The sequence below is a fragment of the Artemia franciscana genome, chromosome 20 (assembly GCF_032884065.1).
Source record: "Artemia franciscana chromosome 20, ASM3288406v1, whole genome shotgun sequence".
Lineage (NCBI taxonomy): Eukaryota > Metazoa > Arthropoda > Branchiopoda > Anostraca > Artemiidae > Artemia > Artemia franciscana.
Genome location: NC_088882.1, coordinates 13,022,366 through 13,029,039, shown reverse-complemented (window position 1 = coordinate 13,029,039; position 6,674 = coordinate 13,022,366).

Below are 6,674 nucleotides of genomic sequence, written 5' to 3'. Positions count from 1 at the left end.
CGTAACTTTTGAAGACAAAAGTTCAAATTTTATCAATAAATTTGATAAAACTTATATATTTAAAATCAGCATGAAAATCTGATTCTTTTGATGTATATTTTAGCATCAAAATTCCGTTTTTTAGATTTTCGTTTCCTATTGAGCCGGGTCGCTCCTTACTACAGTTCGTTACCACGAACTTACCACGAACTATTTGAAAGTAGCAAAATTGATGTTTTCATCATGATTTAGCCCAAAAGGATGAAAAACGTGATTACAATATTGGTTGTAGATAAAAAAAATAACGAGATCTCTGTTACTAAGATTTTGGCCAGAAGTTTTCTACGCTTTCTGAAATCAAAATGAAAATTGATAGACAAATCAGGATTTTATGAGACTTTAATCACAACCCTATTTTCAAGCGGCAAGCTAGTGCTAGTAGAAAATGAAACGTTCTCGCGGCAGAATAAAAATGGGTGCATAAGAAGGGCATTGGTGAAAAATTACCTGTTGAACTGGCCTCTAATAGCCTAGGAAAAGGTTAGGACATTGGCTAGCATAATGGCTAGGACAATTCAGTAGGCTGCTATTACTAGTGAATTCAAGGGTACTTGAAATAGCCTTCGTTCATGCTGTATGAAACCTTTTCTTGGTATCGTCATTGTGTGCTTACGAAAAGCTTGCGAAATAGAAAATCTTCTTTCTAATGAGCTCCTAATAACCACCCATAGACCGTTTGGTAGGCTAATAGTTTTGATTGAAAAAAGAGACATCTGTGCGATCCTTCTAAAATACCGTTGTCCTTGAACTTTGGGATGGGGAACTAAGTCCCTGATCACGGGTTTCCTACAATGGTAATTTTTACGGTGAACTTTTGGTTCGGTTTATTCTATTTTCAAAGGTCTCCGGCTCCTATTTCAAACATCTAGAAATTAGTTTTCTCGGCTGTAACCTAGTATGAGGAATGCTCCAAAACATAGCAATGACTTCTTAATAAACACTAAAATGACATTTTTTCTCAATAGCCAATTTCTTCAAAAATCTGTTTTCAATTTTTCTTATTTCTGGCTTTGTAGGTTGTAGCCACCTCGAAAAAACTGGCTTAAAAGACATGTTCGAAATAAATTGTAATTAAAAAACAAAGATAACTGACAATTTCGGACAATAAAAGGTGCTTCCACCTGGAGTCACGATGGGAAAACTACCATAAAAGGAAAGCTCACTTGAGCTCTGTCTTCATTGACTTTGCAGGTCAACATGTCCAAGCAACATCAGAAACAATGACCAGTTAATACACACCTTGAAAAGGCGGAACTAAAACCATCCTAATCAGGTGAATCCAAATTGGTTTACCGAGGTCTACACCGCACGGCCGAGTTAACCTGAATAAGGCAAATGAAGACACACCTTTAGTTAAAGCGTCGTTCACATGTAATTCCAGTAAGACTTCCATGCCCAGATATGTTTGTCTGGTCGTGCACCTGCTTAAGAATGTAGGTTCAACCGGACATACTTGTAAACGCCACTTTTAAGCACATATAATAAATATGGTGGAAAAGAGGCAAGCTGATTGGTTGAACTTAAATTCATAGACACAGAGTTCTAGGCTCTAGAAATCGATTCATAGCTGCAATTTGTTGTATCCAAGCACCAAATTTCACATATTTGCCTGGAAATTGATGTATGAACAGACACGTGTCTAGACATCCAAGGATAATTATAAATCCATCTTAAGCTCCACTTAAGGAATATGTTCCCTATGAAGCAAGCGATTTTGCAACAAGTCTGTAGCTATAACTTTTCTAGGATTCTTTGGCCTAAGATGTATTTATTCACCAAGCCAAAATTATGGTATTGCTTAGACTTTTTTCTAGAGAAGTTCCTAAACTTGCTTAAAAATAGAAGAATCGTCCTTTTTCTAACGATTTTCAACTAATTTGTAATTTTTTTAATCTAAAAAACAGTACACACCGAATTTCAAGAATTTAATTTGCCAGCGATAAATAACAGTTCAAAAAGGGATAAATCTTTTTTTTCACTGTCTACAGAAACAATTTATCCCTATTCGAGCTGCTGTTTATCGTTTTGAAAAGGCAGTGTGGTCTTCGAAATTGCTTAATTTGGTAGATGGATGGAACTGAATCTCAGCTATAAATGATAGTAAAGTTTTGCGTTTTGTTAATATGTTAAAACCGAAGGAAAGCAGAAAGGTTGCATATCAAAACTTGGACGGAGATTATAAACCTTAAGAACTCAAAACTTGACATAATTTTTAGGCTTCACTACATTTTACCACAACAATACGATATGTTGAGAGGATTCACAGTATTCCTAAATATTAGAACTATAGGTTTGTTTTGAAGATTAAATAAAAAAAAAACTATTTTTTTTAGCTGAAAGTAAGGAGTGACATTAAAACTTAAAACGAACAGAAATTACTCCGTATATGAAATGGGTTGTCCCCTCCGCAATCCCTCGCTCTTTACGCTGAAGCTTTTAATTGTTTTAAAAAGTAGAATTGTGGCAAAGAGTCAAACTTTAGCGTATGGAGCGAAGGATTGCGGAGGGGACAACCCATTTCATATACGGAATAATTTCTGTTCGTTTTAAGTTTTAATGTCACTCCTTACTTTCAGCTAAAAAAATTAGTTTTTTTTATTTAACTTCTGAACGTTTTTAATTAATGCATGTTTGGTTTTGGCTCTCTGCACATAAATTATTAAAATGAAATTTGTATATTAGTTCTTTTTTGGCTAAATGGCTTTCTCTTAGTTTTGATCAGACGATTTTGAAAAATAAGGGGTGGAGAAGGAGGCCTAGTTGCCCTCCAATTTTTCGGTTACTTAAAAAGGCAACTAGAACTTTTAATTTTTAACGAACGTTTTTTTAGTAAAAAATATACGTAACTTAAGAATTAACTTACGTAACAAACTTTCATAATCTTATATTTTTATTATGTATACGAGGGGGTTTGTACCCTCGTTAATACCTCGCTCTTTACACTAAATCGTAAGTTTTGTCCCAATTCTTTAAGAGTGACCCTTGAATCAGAAAGGCCGTAGAATAAATAGTTGAAATTACTAAAAATACTTTAGCATAAAGAGCGAGGTATTTATCTCCTCCTAAATACCTCGCTCTTTATGCTGAAGTATTTTTAGAACCCTTCACATGCGTAATAATCTCTGTTCGTTTTAAGTTTCAATGCTACTCCTTCCTTTCATTTGAAAAAACGTTTTCATGTTTATTTTTCATTGTTTTCTTATAATAATGCTAGAAAATCCTGCGTCATTTTCATTGAATTTTTCTTCCCCCATGACAGATTCCTCAAAGGAAAGATCCTCCAACATAGCCCCCTCCCATCAGCACCACCCCAAACAAAATAAAATCCCCCTGAAAACGTCTGTACACTTCCCAATAACCATTACTATATGTAAACACTGGTCAAAGTTTGTAACTTGCAGCCCCTTTCCCAGGGATTGTGGGGGAGTAAGTCATCCCCAAAGACATAGTTATTATGGTTTTCGACTATGCTGAACAAAATGGCTATCTCAAAATTTTGATTCGTTGACTTTGGGAAAAAATGAGCGTGGGAGGGGGCCTAGATGCCCTCCAATTTTTTTGGTCACTTAAAAAGGGCACTAGAACTTTTCATTTCCGTTAGAATGATTCCTCTTGCGACATTCTAGGACCACTTGGTCGATACGATGACCCCTGGGAAAAAGAAAAAAACAAAAAAAAAACAAATAAACACGCACCCGTGATTTGTCTTCTGGCAAAAAATACAAAATTCCACATTTTTGTAGATAAGAGCTTGAAACTTCTGCAGTAGGGTTCTCTGATATGCTGAATCTGATGGTGTCATTTTCGTTAAGATTCTATGACTTTTAGGGGGTGTTTCTTCCTATTTTCGAAAACAAGGCAAATTTTCTCAGGCTCTTAACTTTTGATGGGTAAGACTAAACTTGATGAAACTTATATTTTTAAAATCAGCATTAAAATGCGATTCTTTTGATGTAGCTATTGATATCAAACTTCAATTTTTTAGAATTTGGTTACTATTGAGCCGGGTCGCTCCTTACTACAGTTCGTTACCACGAACTGTTTGAAAATGATAAGAAAGACTAATCGCTTATTTTGCAAAAGTTTATCTGCCATCATTTACCTGTGAAATGGCTTTAGTCTTGGCATCAATTTACTCTAACAATCAATTGAAACTAAATTTAAAATACTCGTTCTGAATTGCAACTGAAGGTTCAAGATACTTTAGTTAATCTTTCCCCCATAAATAATTTTTGGCAGGAACAATGTTGACCATCGACTTTTAGGGAGAGCAAGTATACAGTCAGTGACAAGTGGTACAGAAGTGACCAGAATTATCATATATTCCGGGTAGGCTTTCACTCTCCAATGAATTTGCCAACTTAATAATAAATAATGGATGTTATATTATATTCGAGGATGCTTAGTTTCAACTATAGTGCGTATGAGCAAAGTATCGTCCTTTTACGAGGGTTATACCCCCTCCCTCAAATGAAAATAATGTTCAACTCACGAAGTTTTTTTCATTTTCTAAGAATCAAAAACCATAAATTCTAGCTCGATAGCTCTAAGTAGCACACCAATAGGTAATGTAATAATTACTTTTGCTTGTGAGCGACTTAAATATAAATTTGAACTGTAACAAGCCTTATCAGTTCCATCATTACCTTATTTCTAAACTTTCTAAAGTTACAGTAAACTTACTAAATAGTTTTCAGTCCAGCTGTTGCAATAGTAAACGACAAATTGAATACTTCTCTTTAAAACATAGAATTTCTCCAGAGGGTAACTACTGAGGAATTAATCTTTATTCAGTCCCCTGGGACTGTGCTAAATTACCTCGTCTTGTCTCAAAGCTAGTTGATAAATTTTCACAGATAAATGTAGAAGTTCCATTAAAGCTTCGGGGTGTCTAAGATGTTAATATTTTATAAATGGTAGTTTTACCTTTACATCAGGATTAATTCGTTGTTTGGTACATTCTTTAATGACATAAATTTTGAAAATAATTTGGGACGCGGTCCTGCTGGACCTCCAAAATATTCCACAGAAAGATGAGAAGAATGTTTTCCCCCGCACCTTTGATATGTTATCTAAGCAAATCACATCTCATCAACGAACAGAAATTACTCCGTGTATGAAAGGGGCCGGTCCCTCTTCAACGTCCCGCTCTTTACGCTAAAGTTATTTACTGTTTTATAAAGAAGAATTGAGAGAAAGAGTCAAACTTTAGCGTAAAGAGCGGTAAGTTAAGGAGGGAACAGCCCCTTTTATACACGGAGTAATTTCTGTTCGTTTCAAGTTTTAATGTCGCCCCTTACTTTCAGTTAAAAAAACTTGTTTTTTTCTATTTGATTACAGATGAAAGTCTTATTCAAATGAAAGGATTCTACGGAGAATTCTTCAGAATGAACCATCCGTAAGCAATTTTGCAAGTAGGGCAGATTATCAGCGAGGATCGAACTATCTGGATGGATTTTGAAAGGGGGGGGGGTTGCACTTTACGTTGGATGGAATTTCCACAGAGGATCTATTCGTGAGGGGGAGGGGTATATTTCATAGAGGGTGATCCAGATTTACCGGTATTATTTGAAAAATGAACAACGTTTACCAAGGGTTGCCACCTTCTTAATACCGTACTCTTTACGCTAAAGTATCACTGTTTGTCCCAATTTAATAAGAGCTGCTACTGAACACACAGGGCTGTTTAATTAGAATAGGAAGCTTTTTTTTTTAAACGCTAACAGCTTTAGCGTAAAGATCAAGGTTTTGAGGAGGGTGCAACCCTTCATATAAAGAATAAATCTGTCAAAATTAATATGCAACTTTCGTTTTAATTTTTCATGTACGGTGAGCCAGATTCGAACCTGCATTAGTTGAAAAACATTCAGAAATCCTTTTGCACAAAGAGCAAGGTGTTGAGGTGGGACCAGTCCCTTTCATAAATGGAACAATTTATGTTCATTTTTAATTTTTATTTTGTTCCTTACTTTCAGTAAAAAAAAGAAAAACTTCACATTGACTAATTAGGCCTATCACCAAAGTTTATGCAAGTTTGTAAACTTTTTCTGGACTGGTTAGGCATTTTTCGGTGACCAATCGTTGATCATTCTGCATACTTGCGCTAAGTAATTTACATTACTGAATGACAATGTGAAAGCGCCATAACTAGCTCAAGCACGAACTGCTTGATTTTATAAAAAAAAAAGGCGTAAGTCAGTGTTGTAACATGAGTTTCAATTTTAATGGGGAAAAGTTGTATTGGGGCAAGATTCTAGCTGTGAATGAGGATATTTGCTCAATTTGAGGGACCCATAATCATTGCATATTTGCAAAGAAACTTTCACATAAATTGCACGAGGGAGGGGGGGGGGGGCGTTTCTTCCTGTGTTGAGTCTTTTGAGAAATGATAACCTGGATATGATTTTGAGAAATTACTTAATGTCTTTTCATTGTTTTGTGAAAATATTTCCGATTTTTTAACTACACTTTTTAAATTATATTTTCCATGGCGACTTGTGCGCACAAATATTCCTTAAGTTGCCGTAGTCAACGAATCCACTCTTGGGTATTTCTCTTTTCTCTGATTAAATAAATGGAAAATATTTCCTTTGAACATTTAATAGCACAGCTAAAATATTGCCATTTATTTGCTC